The sequence below is a fragment of the Fringilla coelebs genome (genome assembly GCF_963513975.1).
Source record: "Fringilla coelebs genome assembly, chromosome: 2".
NCBI lineage: Eukaryota > Metazoa > Chordata > Aves > Passeriformes > Fringillidae > Fringilla > Fringilla coelebs.
Window position 1 is genome coordinate 77,838,422 of NC_140029.1, and position 17,999 is coordinate 77,856,420.

General features: G+C 35.4%; 1 protein-coding gene across 2 annotated transcripts in view; it reads right to left on the reverse strand.

Annotated features, from left to right (window-relative positions):
* CNTN5 (contactin 5) overlaps positions 1-17,999 on the reverse strand; it is a gene marked incomplete at both ends in the record, with an annotated part of 310,341 nt that overhangs the window by 198,423 nt on the left and 93,919 nt on the right. The window lies entirely within an intron of this gene.

The following is a 17,999-nucleotide window of genomic DNA, read 5'->3' on the forward strand; positions in this document are numbered from 1 at the left end:
GTACTTCTCAGGCTTGGAATACTCCACTATTACCTGGCTCAGCTGCTGCCTTATAAAAGCTTCTACAAATATGGCCCAACGAACATAGAGAAAGAGTCAATAGCATAAAAAAGATGTAATATAAATCAGTTCTTTATAGACTGACATTAAGTGTAGAAGCTCAGGGATAATGACTGGCTCAGAAATTTAAAATTTTGTATATGTACATGCACATGTATACATATATATGCTTATATATATACACACATTTCTGTATCCATATTTATCAGCTAGATAAATATAAAGCATATATTGCATTTTGAATACACATATACGCTTACACATTGCTTCTATGACATTTCACTAGTTGATTGGCAGCAATTTCAACAGGGTTAATTAGTTATTATTAGTTCACTCTAATGTTAGCTCACACTTTAAAATCCTGACCTATGTGCTTACGGTGAGATGTAGAAAAGCTGCAAACTGCCAATTTTAGGTGAGCCAGTAAATAATAACAGAGCTCAAAAAGTGATGCTATGCCATTACATAATATCTGTTACAGGTAGATTGAAAAATCTGAGTTCAGATATTGAGATGCTGCAGGGAAGAGAATAAAAAATTTAAAGATGTGTGAAGAGATGGGTTACTATCTACTCGCTTTCTTTTAGGAAAGAATTTGAGAGATATGGAGCTCTAGATCAGGAAAAAAATCCTCTGGTGTAAACCCAGGAAACATTATGTTGTGCAAATTCATGCAAATGAATGTGGGTTCACAGTCCTTATGAGTAGCAGAGATTTCTTTCTTATGATAGTTATGACAACAACGTATAGCAGTTCAGGATGAAAGGAAAATTACTGCAAAGTACATTAAGAGACTGCCTAGTGTTACTTTAATGCTCCAAACGCTTCTACATTTATTTAATACTTCGGGGAAAGCACAGTTTGAACTGACATTGCTTGAAAGAATAAACAGCTGAGAAAGTATAAAAGCACAGTGCTTTTGTTGTTATTGGGGTTATTTGAAACATTTTTGCCTTAAGCTTCCTTTAATATTTTTGGATGCTTCTGCATATGAACAGAAAGAGGGATAGAAGAAGTGTGAAAGACTCATAACTTGGTGAAGAAATGATGCAACTTTTCCTCTCTAGTCATCTTTCTAATAGTATGTGGAAAAAGAGGGACTCCTTCTGTAAGAATATCTGGTTACGGTCCTTTCTCAATGCAAAAATACATAATGAGAAGAGGAGTAAGTCATAAACAAAACATACAAAGCAGTCATAAGAACAAAACTTGGTTGACCACACTAATTGATGTAGGCAAGTGAAATTACAAGAGCATTTATTCCAGGCAGGTTATCTGTCAGCAGACCTTGTCAACTAGGAGGGGAACTAAACAGAAAGAGGGAAACCCCCCGCAAAAAAAAATCTAAGGAGACACACACCTGAACAGATAAAAGTGGAGAAAATGAGAGGAAACAAACCTCAACAGTTACACTAATTGATGGACTAGCAAGAAAACACAGGTACCATTTCCAGTGAGATCAACCTGGACTTTGCAGCACTGTAAGATTGTAAACCAGGGGAACCCAGACAAGCACCACTTTGGACAACATGTTCTAGTGCCTTACAACCCCCACAGTAAAGAATTTCTTCCTAAAAGCTAATCTAAATCTACCCTCTTCCTGTTTTCTCTTGTCCTACCATTATGGACCTCGGTAAAAAGTCCATTATATCTTTTTTATAAGCCCCCTTGATATATGGACTATTCTATTCTATTCTATTCTATTCTATTCTATTCTATTCTATTCTATTCTATTCTATACTCCTGTGATGGGTGGGACTTAATTTCAACAGTTCCTGCCTGGAGATTCTGGGATTCAAAAGATATGAGAGGAAGTTTCCAGTGTAAAACCAAGGCAAAAAAAGAGTTTTTGGATACAGCATTTTTTACATGCCAACTGTCATCAGATCAATTGTCTCATTTTCCATGCTTATATGTTATCTCAAACAATTTGTTCAGTTTGTTATGTTTGGCCTTTTCTTAGAGAAAATACAGTAATGGAAAATAATATTCTCTCCTCTGGCCCAAATCTAGAATGTGATAGAATTTGGGAACACTTACAGAAGTGGTAATCAGTTTTCTGCTTATACTCTAGTCATTTACTCACAGCCCTCATGGGTAACAATCACTGAGAAACGAGATGACAGCTAAGCTGTCCTGTGTAGCTGTCCTAGGGTGACATTATGATGCTTGTATCCCAATTCATGTGTTCTCTTTATGCTGGATATTATGTTCAGTGCCTTCAAGACTGGCTCTGAGAGTGAATGTTTTGTTTTGTTTTGTTTTGTTTTGTTTTGTTTTGTTTTGTTTTGTTTTGTTTTGTTTTGTTTTGTTTTGTTTTGTTTTGTTATTAGCCGCTCCTCCATGGCTGGTGGGACACTGAGACAGGGCAGTACATAGCGCTGCTTTCGCTTTTTGCTTGGGTCCTGCTTTGCTCTTGCTTTTGCTTCTGCTCATTAGTTAGTTTAGCTAAGCAGTCTGAATTTTCCTGGACTGTTTTTTCTTTCCTTTTCTTGGAACCACTCAAGCCTGCTCCGGACTGGGACCTGGGAACACCGAGAGTTTGCACCCTGTGGCTGCAGCAGCTGCCCCAGCGCCACAGGAACTGATAACAGAGCGACCACCCCCAGAGAGACTTTCTGAACTTGTCATCTATTTCAGAGCAGTGAAAGAGTGCTGTCATCCAGTATTGTTCATTTTGTGTGCTGGGGGTGCTGTGCTGTTCAATAAACAGGTTCTTTCCGCTTCTCTCCCAGGAATCCTTCCCGAACTGGTTGGGGGGAGGGGCTGTGTGGGTTTGCTTTCTGGAGGGGCCCCCTTTGGAGGCTTTTTTCCCAAATTTGCCCTTAAACAGGACAGTAGTACTTAAACCTATTTTGTTTAACGATGTATCTTCAGAAAATGGAGAAATTATCCAGCAAAGTTCAGAGTGAATATCCTGGAAGCGCCAAATCAGACTAAACATGCTGTTTCAAAGTGGAGGTTTTTTTTTCTGTCTTACATTTCTCCAGGCAACTCTAGTTTCTGCACATTATTGTAAAATGTTTCCACTCTTTTTCTTTAAATAAAAGAAAAATTGCAATGCAATCTGCTTATGGAGTCTGAGATTACCACAGTTCTTCCACACCTTCAACCCTTTTTGTCTTAATGCGCATTCTTGAAATAAGAATGATGACATAGCATCCATAAGAGTTTCCATGAAAAAAGTAAAGAATAATATGATTTATGTAAACTAAAACTGTTCTACTTTTACCAAGGAAATTATGCAAAGAACCTGCATAAAAGTAAATAGAAGTTTTATAAATCAGACCTTAAGTGCATAAATGCATTCCCATTTCAAGCAGTATTTTAAAGAGCTGAAGCAGAAACATCATCTTTGCAGGCATTATAATTCAAACACTGAAACTTGTAAACTTTTTATTATGGTCCTTTTTCAAAATGCCTATGCTTAAGTACAAAAGCTTTTTATACTTTTTGCAATTTTTTTTTTATCAGACAGGTACAAACCGTGAATGTAAAGTTGCTCCTGTAGGTATTTTACTTGTAGGCAATGTCAGTAAGATATATAAAATCCACCCTTTTTGTAATTGCTTCCAGCTTAATTTTCGGTATCATATCACATTAATCTTTCACAACATTGGTGTTTGCACCTCAGATAAATTACATGAAATCAGCAAAGACCCTTCTAATGCCAAAACAAACCATGGATACAAATTCCAGATTGTATGTTCCATTGATGTGGTAACGCAGAATAGACAGAGATGTGAGATGCTTACTAATGATTTAGTTTGGGAACTAGGTTTCTAGATGTTGCCTGTTGGTTCCCATCTTGAAAATTAATGTCACTGATTTCAGCTGTCTACTTTGCACAGAGAAAATAATTACTCTTTAATATACAAATTATGTCTTTAATATACAAATTACTTGCATTTAGATCTCTGTCCACATATTTATTTTTACAAAGGCATTCCCAGGACCTTGTATTAACAAATTACTTAAAGTAAAAGACAAAAAAAGGATGCACAGTTAACCATAGTGAGAAGACATTTGGAAAAGTTTTTTCAAAATGCCCCATTACTGATGGAAAATGGTTTTCACAATATTTGTTTCCCCTTCTAGAGTTCTACAGAAATCTCTTTTTTTTCAGTTCAGGACCAAAGTCTGATATTTCACCCTGGCTGGTTGAGGAGAATGTGCTTTCCAGCTGCTTTGTGCCATTGCTACAGTATTGGCCCATGTGTGCCAATATCATGGTGCTCACAATGAGCAGTGTATCAAAACCCAAAAGAGTTTGCAGCTCATAAACTGTTAATCCCCCTAAAAGTGACCCAATCTGCCAAACAAAATGACCACCTCATTGTACAAGTCCAGTATAAATATTTCATTTCAGTATTAAGGTAGATTTGAGCAGAAACAGAAGTAAATCCTCTGGAATCTAAAACATTTACAAAATGAAGACTCACATTGCAGCATATTGCAGCAGTGACCCAGTTCACTTGCATTTTCATAGCAACAACAGACATATCTGCAGTCCTTGCTTAAAAGACATCAGTCATAATTACTATCTGGAAAAAAGGATCAGTTAAAGTGGATGAAAGCATTTTAAGACCATCAATACTGAAAGCAGGGAACTCTATGACAAACAAAATTTACAGATTTTTCAGCTGCTAAGCCACAGTTCTTCTTGCTTTTAGAAAATATTTGATTTGGGTTTTATGCATCAGTGGCAGATTCACTTGCCTTGACTGGTTTTTATTAACTGAGATAAGAATAAACAAGAAAATATAGGTAATATCCTAGAAAACAGCATACTTCAGGATACTCAATAAGATTAAAATAAAAAGGAGAAATAAAATTTGGCAGCCCTGACTAACTGGAGTAGACTGATGAATGCTGTCTTCATTTCAATGCACTGCCACAGAGTGCTAGGCTCTAAACTGATAAAGTTTGAAGATAAGAAATCTTTGTAACTGATCTGAAAAGCCAGGTTATCTAAATAAACCCAAAACCAGTATATATGTTACATATCTTCAAATGTTTTTGTAGGCAGTGAAATAACTGCAAAACAAGCTTATTAGATAGGGTTGCAAACCATTGGATGTAGAAAATAACTGATATCAGGAATTAATATTTTCAGATAGTATTGCTCCTAGAAAGATGAAAAGCAGTTTTATTCACTACATGTGTCTAAATGTAATACTTAAAAAAAGAGATGTACTTAAAAAAAATTCTGTCTGGTGAGGATATCTCCATTTTATTCTGCATTAAGAGGTCATTTGGTCTGTTCAGCCTGGAGAAGAGGAGACTGAGGGGAGAGCTCACTGCAGTCTGCAGCTTCCTTGTGATGGGAAGAGTCTGGGCAGGCACTGATCTGTTCTCTGTGGTGAGCAGTGACAGACCTGAGGGCATGGCCTGAAGTTGTGTTAGGGGAGGTTTAGGTTGGGTGTCAGGGACAGGTTCTTCACCCAGAGGGTGGTTGGGCACTGGACCACAGGGCAGCGGTCACAGCACCAGCCCGACAGAGTTCAAGAATAATTTGGACAATGCTCTTGGGCACAGGGCATGACTCTTGAGGATGGTCCTGCATAGAGCCAAGAGCTGGACTCGATGATCTTTGAGGGTCCCTTCCAACTGTGATTCTGTGATTCTGGGATTCTGTGATTCTGTGATTCTGTGTTACTTTAGAAGATAATATATGACTGTTTTGAAAATGTATAACAAGAGGCCTACAGGAAAGATGGGAAGAGACTCATTATCAGGAAGGCTAGTGATAGCACAAGGGGAAATGGCTTTAAAGTGTGAAAGGGAGTAGGTTTATATTACATATTAGGAAGAAATTCACTCCTGTGAGGATGTTAAGGCACCGTAACAGATTGTCCAGAGAGACTGTGGATGCCCCATCCCTGGAAGTATTCAAGGTCAGATCAGATGGGGCTTTGAGCAACCTTGTCCAGTGTAAGGTGTCCCTGACAACGGCAGAAAGGTTGGAAGTAGGTGATATCTAAAGCCCCTTAAAACCATTTTTAGGTGATATCTAAGGTCCCTTCAAACCATTTTTTATTTCTGTGACATGACTGTAACAAGTCCCTAAAATACTCTATTTTCAAAATGCTCATTAATTCAATTCAGTGTTTTTTACCTCTATTCAATTAATCATAGAGCATTTCAAGTCAGAACATAACCATAAGGATCACAGAGTCCAACTCACATGATTTATTTAAATTTATCTGAGAAAATATTTTATTTAAATTTAATAAGGTACCTGTGATACTGTGAAAGTAAACATTTGAATTTAATTTCTTTTCCTTCAAGGTTCAACAAATTTTATATATAATTTAGATCTATGTCTCCAAAAGATACTCCATTTAATTTGCTCTCAAATAATGTGGGAATATTTTACATGGTAGTTTCCTGTCTTTCTTAAATGATCTTTGTAAATCATGTTTCTTTTCATGTTTTTGGTATGATAAAAAGTTCATTTAAAACAGTCAGAGAATCCACAGGTTTTGCATTTTGATAGTTTTTCTTTTCTGTTTCTAGAATTCTTTTCTCTTCTGTTTCTAGTATTTTTTACTCTACGCTATTTTATGTAAATCTTTACCCTATGGAAAGGTTTGGATATGGATTACAGTCACAGATTTAGGAGTGTATACACAACAACAAGAAATAAAAGTAAGTTTCTGAGCTGCAAGTTTCACTGTAGGTCCGTGTGATAAGGCAGTATGTGCACACCTTTCCATCAGGTGGGTAAAGGGAACAAGAAAGGTTTATAGGCTGTGGATCTATTTAAGGACAAGCTGCATGGAAGAGCTGGGTGGAAGAGAGGGAGGGAGTTTAGATGAACAGTGTCAGTTTCAGTACGGCTTCCTATGCAGCCTTTCCTTCCTTATTAGATTACCTTCTTATAATTTCACTCTAACAATTGAATAACTAGAACAGAATTTAGAGACTTAGTGTCACTCTTCCCAGGGAAAAATTAAGATCATGTTAATGGCATTTCTGTCTCAGTATATTTTACCATTCTTATACATAAAAATAGTTATTTAGGCTTTTAGTTTTGACAGTATTGGGTCAAGTTTTGCCATGTCTATATACACATAGCATATAGATATGAATTTCTTATATTTGCAGTATAACATGGTACAAAGTCAAATTTGATGTATTCAAACTACTGTAAAAACTACTTTATTTCAATATAATGGGATATTCTTTACCAATGTATAAAAAGAATTGATTTTATTAAAAAAACATGTTTCATTGGCTCCAGAGTATATTGCTTTGGAATCTTACTATGAAAGAAATAAAAAAATGGGTCAATTTTAGAAAAAAAGAAGTGCTTAAATCTCCTGTGGAACTAGTATCCCAGTATTTAAACATCCTTCTTTTGCATAGTACAAAACTCTGCACATTTTAGAGAACTTTGACCAAAACGTACAGAAAAGATTTTTATCCTGATTGCTACTCCAGTGGCTTAGAGTGAACTGCTGGCAACAGTGTTTGGCAGGATAAAGTACTTAAAGGATTGGTTTTTCTACTGAGATTGCCACAAGGCAATCTTGAATTGAAAATACTTTCTTTCATTCCTCTAGCTATGATTTTCTTACCAATATTTCTGCTCAAATTTTACATTCACTGACATATTTTATCCATGATAATTTCACTTTTCTTAGCAGATCTAATTTTAATGAGGTAATGACAGTTTTAAGATTTAATTAAAAATTAATGGCTGCTCCACTTTCCAATAGCAGAGTATTACATGTTACCAGACCTTATATAACCAGCTCCGAAACTAAGAAAAATTTTAAAAGAGTTCTTTCTCACATTTGTGGCACATCATGGCTAATGATCACTATGATCATACACTAAGATTTCTTTATTTCTCACACTTTAATTTCAATGGAGGAATACTCTTTCATTTGTGAGCCATAAAGGAGGCAAGGACAGGAAAAAAACGGAATTCAGAAGATGACTGAATAAAGGCTGACTTAAAATGACGGTTTTGCAGTCACTAACCAAAACAGAGAGTTAATGAGTGAAGATGGTTGAAATCTCATAGTAAAAAAAGAAATGTTTATAAATGGAAAGTATTTAAATAGAAGCGTCATTCCAGGCAGAAATTTATCCAAGGGGCACCTCTTTCATTATAGCGTCATCTGTAGTAATAATTTAATAATTTAGAAGAGAAAACACTGAATTATCAGTAGAAGGTCTTACTGAATGTATTGTAAGACTGACATTCAAATATTTGGCCCACTTATGAGAGCTAATGGAAGAGCAATTTAAGTTATTTAGCCTGAAGATATATAAAAAATTCTACTTAAAAAAAAATCCATTCTGTCAATGGATATTCATACAGTCAGGAAATCCATGCATTATTATAAACACCACAGATAGCAAGTACAGCGACTAAGATGGCAAAATCTCTCCATTGGAAGATTCTATTTTATTTACTCTCAGTTCTAGTTAAAATGTAACTAAGTGTCCATTCAGGCTGTTGAGGATGCAGCAGGTTATGGAAAGAAAAAGGCATGTTATAGAAGGTATTGAATAAGGACAAGGAAGGAGAGCTTGGGAGCCTGGAAGTGGGAAATGCGAGACAGAGGAACTGCAGGCAATTAAGCAAAATGTGTACATGTAGACTAAAATAGAGCTAGAAAGATGCTGCAATTTTTTTCTGATCAAACAGATGCTTTCAGTAAATAAGGAGAGTGGAAGTGGGATCAGTAGCCTTATCGATAATAGGAGAGAGATCAGAAACCAGATGCAGGGTTGAGATATGACAGATACAAAGGCTGAGAAAAAGATTGGTCAGAGTGATGAATAGGAGAGTGATCAGTTCTGGCTCCTCTAAGCACTTGGGAAAAGCAGCTCATGTTCAGCTCATGTACAGTTCCCCAAATTACTGGATATTTTACATTAATCTCTCATGTCTTAGTTTTCCATTTATAAAAAGGAGATAGTAATATCTACTCAGTTCACAGGAACACTGTAAAAATAAACGTATTAATGTTCATGAAGCACTTAGATGCTGTAATGATGAGCACCATAAAAGGCTTCTGGGGAAATTAATTTTGTCCTCAGAGTAGGTTTTGAATAGTCTGAATTAATGAAGGCAGGGGGCTGTGTACTGGACAATAGAAAATAGAACACTGTTCAGTAAGTGCATAGTAATTCTTCTGTGACCTGAAAGAGTCTAGTGTGTCTAATATCAAATAAAAAGAAAAAAAAAGGAAAAAAAAAAGGAAAAAAAAGAAAAAAAGCCCCTAAAAAAAGAGAATGTGCGACAATTCTATATTTCAGGACTCCAGCATTCAAGACAAAATTCAGACTGTATAGACAATGATGAATCCCTCATCCTGTAGCTTGGATGTTTGACCTTGCAACTCAAATAAAATTTACTGTAAGATTTAATGTGTAGCTAGAAACACAGTATATAAATTTCTGACTTAATGTATTTTGTTTTAATTAGTGTGGTAGCTATGTGGGTGGGCTCAGGATTTACATATTTATAGAATCCTGAGGACATTTTTACGTGTTTCCATGCTTGATGAGATATAGGGATGAAACCTAATTATAAGGCTTGTTTGGGGGATTTTTTTTGTTTAGCTCTGTGAGTGCATGTGCGTGTGTTTGTATATGGAGACAAATTACTGTACATTTTATAGAAAGGATTTGCTTCTTTATAAATATATATCATGCCCTATGAAAACAACTTCTAACATGTGACATTTAAAACCAGAGTAGAAGAAACTGTAAACTGCTAGATGCTGATGGCAGACATGAAAAAACTACCCAATCTCTAAGAATTTAAGACTATAATGTTACAGAACTTGGTATTATCATCATATGGTGGTTATCTGCAAAAGGCTTTTGCTGTTATCATTATCACTGGTCAGTATTTATTTTTGGAAATTATTTTGATTTTCTTTTCAAAATAATCACAAGAAATGACAAACAAATCAACAGTTATATTACCATGTTCACGATTGTGAATGCAAAAAGCTATAAATAAAATATATAATTATTCAGTTGAGAACAACTTCCATGTTGACAAAACTTCCCATCTTGGCAGCTTTAGGTGATTTAATTAAGAGTTCTGCTGTGAACACTAGTGAAAATATCAAGAAGGACATAAGACAAATTGGCCTTGGAATTGCACATAGTTGTGAAGTTTAGTCACTGAAGTACTAAATTTCATGAATGGAACTGATGGATGTTGGAACTGGTTTAAGTCTGGATTTACTCTTACATTTTTGTCTTCTCCCATTCCCAAAGTAAATGCAATTTTCTGTTACTGGTATCTCATGTTTCATATGGAAACAGATGTGTAAGCTGCTCTGTCCTTATAGAAAACTGAACAAAGGTGACTATTGAAGTTGGGGTCCTATGTAGATAAACTTTAATTCTATCCCACTATCTTTTATTTTTAATTTTTAGTAATCTAAGTACAGAATTTATCTGTATTCTTTTTCACTTCCTTTGCCAGGCAAACTCGACTTCTCCTAATTCTCATTTGATCCATGTGTTTCGCAACCTTCCAGATGTTTTCTTTGATGATCAATCTCCTTTATTCATTGTAAGCTTCTATTCATAATAACGCTTATATCACTAGTAACACTTCAGTGTTATTAACTCAGACAGAATACTAATATACTTTTTCCTAGAAGTTTTCCTGCCTGAGTTCCAAAGTATCATCAAAAGTGACCCCACTGTTTTTATAAAGAGTACAGTTCCTAAATCAGCTTAAATGCCCTGCCTACTTCTCTCTTCTTCCCTCCCAGTCTTGAGCTGCTCTTTCCTTTGTACTATCACAAGTACCTGTGCCCCTGAACTTTTAAACAGAACAATAACCAGTCAGACCACTTTACTTTTCAATGAGACCAGCAGCCAGATTTGTTTCTCAGGAAAGCCATAATACATCTGTGTCAGGATAAAGGAGAGAGAAAAATGAGAGCAGGAATGTCATGGTAGCACTGCAAATACCATGCAAGAAATTTCAAGTAAAACTTTTCATTGGAAAGAATTTACAATAGTGCTCACCACTATGTGCCACACCTGGAAGGGTCTAAGTAGAGGGATGACACAGTAATTTCCAGAAGTCAGTCTGAGCTAGAACTTGTGAGGGAAATTTGCAAAGTATTGTCTGGTCTTGGCACAAAATTCTCCTTCACCGTTTAAAAATTTCTCCTGTTTAGTAATGCTGCTGTTAATTACTGTCATCTATATTTAAATGCCAAGTCTAATGATTCATTAGCATGATAGATTAGATTGTTAAGGATAGGTGAGATAGGTTATGGGCAGGTTAAACACCAGCCTCCCAGTCCTGCAGAGAAATGCACAATGCTAAAATGAGAAGTCAGTAGATGTACTATGCATCTTTAAATGATTGCTGTAATTACATTTCAAACTGTGCCTCTCTACATGACTGACTTCTATTAATTCTTCCAAAGAACAAGAAACATAAAATGTATTGTGTGAAGTACATTTTCAGAGTAAAAGACTAAGCAGAACTTACACCTCAGAATACTTTTTTGGCATCAAAACTTATGTAGCAATAAATGAACTTGACAAGATTAATAAATCTCATTTCTACTTAAATAGTTGGAAATAATCATAACTTTTTTGGTGTTTGATGGATACGAGGATCAATGAGATTGATGTTATCCCTATGTGCAACTCAAATGGAATGAGATAATAAATGTTGCTCCATGGAGTACATCCAGAACTGATACCCCTTTCTGAAGCTAGTAACTTATCCTAGTAAGTATCAAATCTGCTCTGTATTGATGTATAATCCCTAATCAGGGATCTGACCTCAACTTTGCACACTGCCTTCATTCTAGTGCTGTCATGCAAATCAATAAATGTTAATTTTAATTTAGAATAAAAGATTTGCTGTATTAGATCTTCCTGAGTTTTGTTTCTCAGTGTTGTCAAAATGTCCCTCTCAGGCTGAGGTGATGTACATGATTTCACCACAGAAAATTCAAGTGGATGAAGTTAAAGGAATGAGTGAGCTGCTTCTAAGGGCAAAGAGGAACCAACTTCTTCTGGGAGAGCAAGGAAAGTCTTATATCTTTGCCTTTCAGACGAAAATTTTGTCTATACTAATATAGTGAAAGGTATGAAGAAATAATCTCCTACACTGGATTTTCATCACAGATAATGTCACTGTGTTGGAAGAGTACCTGGGATTCTTTGGTGGGACCACAGCCTTCTCCAAAACAATTCTTGTCACAGTTTGGGTGTTAGCAGAATTACTAGGGGGTTTTCTCAAAAGAGAATTTAGAAGTACTCTGTGTCTTGGAAGGTAAGTCAATTTAGAATTATGGATGTGGAACTTTACATATGATTTGCTCTCAGTGCTAGGGAATGCTTACTTTACTAGCACAAAGAACCCATTTTAGAAATGACAGGATACTCTTTGGAGACAACAAAGATGAGAAGATGAAAGAATTTTTCCACCCTCCTCTTGTCTTTGTGAAAGAAAGCGCCTGCTTTTGTAGATAGGAAAGGATTGGGTTTCCTTCGCTCTTTAAAGTGTTCTAATGGAGAGGCAAGGTCTTTAAATACTGATGTAGCAATGGAAAAATGGAAATTGACTGCAATTTTCAGACAGCTTCAAAAGCAGAACTGAAGGCACAGAAACATAGAGAAATCCATCAGAGCTGATCTTACACTATTACAGACAGGTTGCCATTGATAAGGTCAGGAGACCATTTCCAAAGGCACGCTGTGGAAGGGGAGCTCCAGGAAACAAGTTGCTTTTTTTTTCCAAAGCTTTCACTGGACACCACTCCTGAATACAGCTGAACTTCCAGAGGGTTTACTGTTTGGCAATACTCAATGATTTGTTTGGAAATTTGAGCAACATAAAATTCATTGATTTTGCCATTCTTTCAGAAAGAGTGGGTGCTGTCTTCACCGTTTTAGATGACCTGCTTATTTTACTGATTTCACCATACTTGTTTTCAGACTTGGATTCTGAACTTAATTATTACTATGTAAAGTGACATTGGGGGCAAATTTTCATTGAAGATTCACCATAGCCACAACAGAGAACCAACATATGTCATTTCCAATAGGAGAGCTTTGAGAAATGCCACTTAAAATGAGTTGTAATGAGTTCTGCTATTTTGTATTCCTCAGGTTTATTATTCTAAGTTTAAAAAGAAAGAATCAAGAAATGAATGACAGAAGGCTTAATTAAACCCATTATGTGTCTGTCATGATGACTCTGGCAACAAATCCATACAGATTGTTTCAAACCTTGCTTCGGGAAGCCTTATGTTTAACAACAACAAAGAGTTTAAGTATGTGTTGAATTTTAAGGATGTACATCATCCCACCAGCTTCAAAAGGATTATGCAGATACTTTAAGATGAAATACCTTTTTGGAATAGAGCAAAAGTTCTTAGCATTTTGCACCACTTATATAAGCTGAATATTTCACTGAACAACAAAATATCACCACAGCCAAAATTCAAACAATTTCATTTTCCAGACTTCTACTTTGGCTGAAAACATAATTTTTTCAACATTTTTATATGAAAAAAATATGCATTTTAGTAAATGTATTTCCTGAACCTCTTAAGAAAAGAAAGGGCTAGATTTGCAGAATTTTAAAGTAGATATGTGCAAGTGGTTTGAACATTTATGTAGGAAATTGGAAACAGCTGAAACTGTCGGTAGAGTTTGACAAATTCACATTAATTTCAAATTCACTGAATGATACTCTTAAATTAATAAATTATGTATTAATAAAATGTGAACATTTATACATAAATATTTTTTTGGCATTTACACATGGTTTTCAGGTACCTTTAAAGCATATATTTTCTGAAGAGAGCATATTGAGATAGTGAAGAACACAATCCAAAAATATTGTAGTGCAAGTCACTATTGTAGGTGTAGCTATTCTTAACTGATATAGCAACATTCTTCACACAGCTGTGATGCTTTCAGAGCAAAACAGTAACGCACTTAAAAGTTTATTACAGGATGATGAGAGACACTTTTGAAACTGAAATTATAGCAACCTGCATTTTGATTTCTTTTCTCACTTCAGTTTTCACCTTTCATTTATAGTACCTAAAACTGTTTAGATTGATATGATTTTGAAATAAATGCTGCTATTGTAATGCCATTTTGTAATTCTGCATCTTCTGGAATGATCATGAGAAGCAAGGGCTTTTCTCAAGTCTATAGCGTTTAAATAAATAAACTATTGACAAATTAACGCTAGGAAATTATGATATATACCCAACAAGGTGTCCCGGGAGCATGGTTTGCAGGACAGAAACACAGGTGATTAAACTAATTTCTTAGTAGGTGAAGTCAATTAAAAGGTTGACAAAAGTGTGCTGTGATAGAATGGACAGTGTTCAGGATGTCTCCTCAGGAAACAATTGAATTATATGTCTGCAGCATGGGTGACTTCTTATTCTGTACATCATTGGTCAGTCATCATTGATCATCCATTGGAAAAGGACATTTAGATTAAATCTAATCAATACCATTCTCTGCAGATCAAAGGGAATAAAACAGATTTAGTAAAAGAAAAAAGGAAATGATGCAAAGAAGTCAGTGACAATTGGATTGATGAAATTGCAGTGAGGAGTTCCATAAATGACAGGTGAGAACTTGTTTTCCCTTACTAGTTTCGGATTTTAGCCCAGGCTGTAAATATCACTGAGATGGTAGGCTTGTGAAAGGTTGAATAATCCACAGATAAAGGAAAGCAATTTTATTTTGTGACCTAATGGAATATAGAGATTGTACATGTGGCAAAGGTAAGCACAAAATGCATCTGCTGTTGTAGCCAAAGTTATTAGGACACTTCTCCATAGAAATGCTGTGGAACCACATACAAGAATATGCACTTGTTTTGCAGTAAGGCAGATAGACCTAGTCAAGCTGAAATCTTTTTTCAATTATGCATCAGGTTTTGTTTTTATTGAAAAAATATAATTCTAATTTCATTTACAATATGCAATAGTTTTCTTTTCCTTTTTTTTTTTTTTTGCTTGCTTTCTAAAAATAGCATAAAGCAGCATGACCTTGGGCATGAGACATCATAGGAAGTGCAAAGAAAAAAAAAAAGAGAACTTTTATTGAGTTTAAATCTTCATAAGTATTTGCTGTGGTAGTTTAAAGTTTCAAGCAGACCTTTAACTGCACATAACTGGTCTTCCAATTTTGCTCCATAAAAATAACCAGTGATAGAGTGGGCTATTTCAAGTATTATATCTCTAAACATATACAGAGTAATGTTCATTTTATATCTCTTTCTCTTTCAAACCCAAAGACCTGATATAAGTCTCTCAGAGTATTTCCTATTTTAACTGTGCACACATATGCAAATAATATAGTACATAAACATTCATATTTGCAATGCATCACCAGTGCTGAATTACATGATAGTAACCATAGCAATGGGGCTTTTGGCCATGGAACTGGGAGAGAACTACAAGCTAGTATGATAAACATGCTCTCCTTTTTCGGGTTTCATGGTGTTTTTGCATAGGCACCTTAGAGCACACACTTTGTCTGTTATATGGTGTCAGAGGCCTTGGTTAATGGTCCCTGCTCCATTTTGAGCTGCAAGCAATTTCTCTTTTTCATTAGAAGAACAGCTTTCAAGTCACAAAGATGTAACTATTTTCCACAGAGGTACAACTAATTGTTTGAATTGCATTCAAACAATTACATGAACTTAATTTGTTGGGTTTTCTTTCCTGTGAAAGTGGTAAGTTTCTAAGCTTTTGGAATCAACATCCATGGTTTACATCAACAAAAGGGAAAATTAAGGCCATTATGTGTAGCTCTGTATCTCATAGTATGAAATGGCTTTGTTTTTCCTTGGAATTACAAATTACCCTTCAAACCATTAGATCCCAGTAAAACTGTAGAGCACAAACTACTTTGATTACTTTAAGATTAGGACATTTCCTTAAAAAAAACTATTCTAATGCTTTACTTTCTGTTTTAATGAAATCAACCAGACACATGCAGGCCAGTTATTAACAAGAAATACTTCCCCACAAAGGTGGTGAGGCACTGGAAGAGGTGACCCTTGGATCTGACTTAAAACAACTTCTTTTCAGTGGTACAAACTTCTGGTATGTTAGTATGAGCTTACAGTGTGGTGACACCATTAAACTCGAATTATTTTAAACAATATTAAAATCTGAGATGTTGCATAATGCAAATATTATTTCAAAATGAGCACCAACTATTTAAGATCAGGGAATTGGAGAAACGTTAAAAAAGGATTGGAAGAAAGAGTATCATGCCACATAGAAATTAAAATATCAATTCACATTGAACTTGAAATTGCTCCTGTGAACAAGTTTCTCACAAACTTCTAAAAGATCTTCAATCAGTTATTACTCTAACATTTAAAAAATATTTTTATATCTTTATAACAGCTTTTTCTCTGATGCAAATCCTGCAGGCATTATTTACTACAACTCAGCACTTCCAAATAGCATTCTGCCATTAAATTTTCGTAAGACACTTAAACAACAATTTCCAAAGACTTTAATGAGCAGAAATCACATTCCAGATATTAAAATTTTATAATTTTGATATATGCAAAGGTAGGTGTGTAAGATAATACAAGCTTAAAAGCCCAATGAAAATAAATCCACTAAACCAAATCTCTTCTTTCTTTTTTTTTTTTCTCACTATATCTAAATTGATTTCATTGGTGAAGGCAATGATATGGGGGGGCCCTGAATGAGCTATTGGATGTGGATGTATAAGCTCATAGGCCTTCAGTTGTTTAAATGTCAGCTCTCACTTTCCCTCTTTTTTTTTTTTCATTTGGAGGTTAAATAGCCACCTCTTAGCCCTGCTCTTGAGCTGGGAAGAGAAATCTGAGGTTCAGACAGCGGAACCATATATTTTTACCAGTGGTTGAGTTCTCTAACCCAGAGATGTGTTGTAGCATAGTTTTCTTGTCTAAAAGATAAAATGTAGCAGAATTTTCTCAGAAGCTGCATTTAAGACTGGAGTCCAATAATAATACCATGATACTCTTGTGGTGCTTAGAGTTATAAACACACTGCCCTGGCCTGAGCAAACTTCTGCAAATGTCATTATTCTTCCCAGCTCAGAAGTAGGTGGATAGTCCCACAATCTCCTAACACCTTGATGGAATATGCAGCAGATTAAGCAATAAATTAAAGAGGTCTGGCTTGACCAGGGAGGGGTGGATTAGGGGAAGATCAGACCTCACTGCTGAGTTGTGTTAGTAGACATGCAGATGGCAACTTCTCCTTAAACCCGTTTTTCCAGCTGTGGCTATATGAAGATCCACCTCATATTTCATGGTATTGTCTTATTTTCAGCAGGATCTGAGAAACTAGGATGGAGTTCTTTTTGCACTCCTCCTCTTAAAAAACACTCATGGTAGGATTTATCTAGATAAACTCATAAAATTATGTTGGATTTCTTCCCATAAAGTACTGAGGGAAAGGTAGGGTTGAAGAGAAATCCTGGCCCTGTTTTTCTTGCTAGTATGCTTGAAATAGAGCATGCTATTGATAAACCATAGTGTTTACTTAGGATCATGAACTATTATTAGCTTCTGAAAAGTATATTGTAGTGAATGATTACAAAACTGAAGACATTTTTGGTTTCCATTAATGACTATATTCCCCTTCAGTTTTATACTGTATGAAAGTATATGTACATGTATGAAAGGACATGTATGCAAAAACAAGAACATAAACCGTATATATTTATGTACATATATACATTAAAAAAATAGTTGAGGTGCATTCAATAGATATATAGGCACTTTATGTCGTTCTATTCCTAAGTTTACAGTTCTTTCTTTCCTGCTCAGAGAGTGTGGCAAAATGATAGATGTTTCAGGAAACTAGCAATGAGTGAAATATATCACTGCAGAGTATTCAAATATGCCATTAAAGTACAGCATTTGGGATCATGTA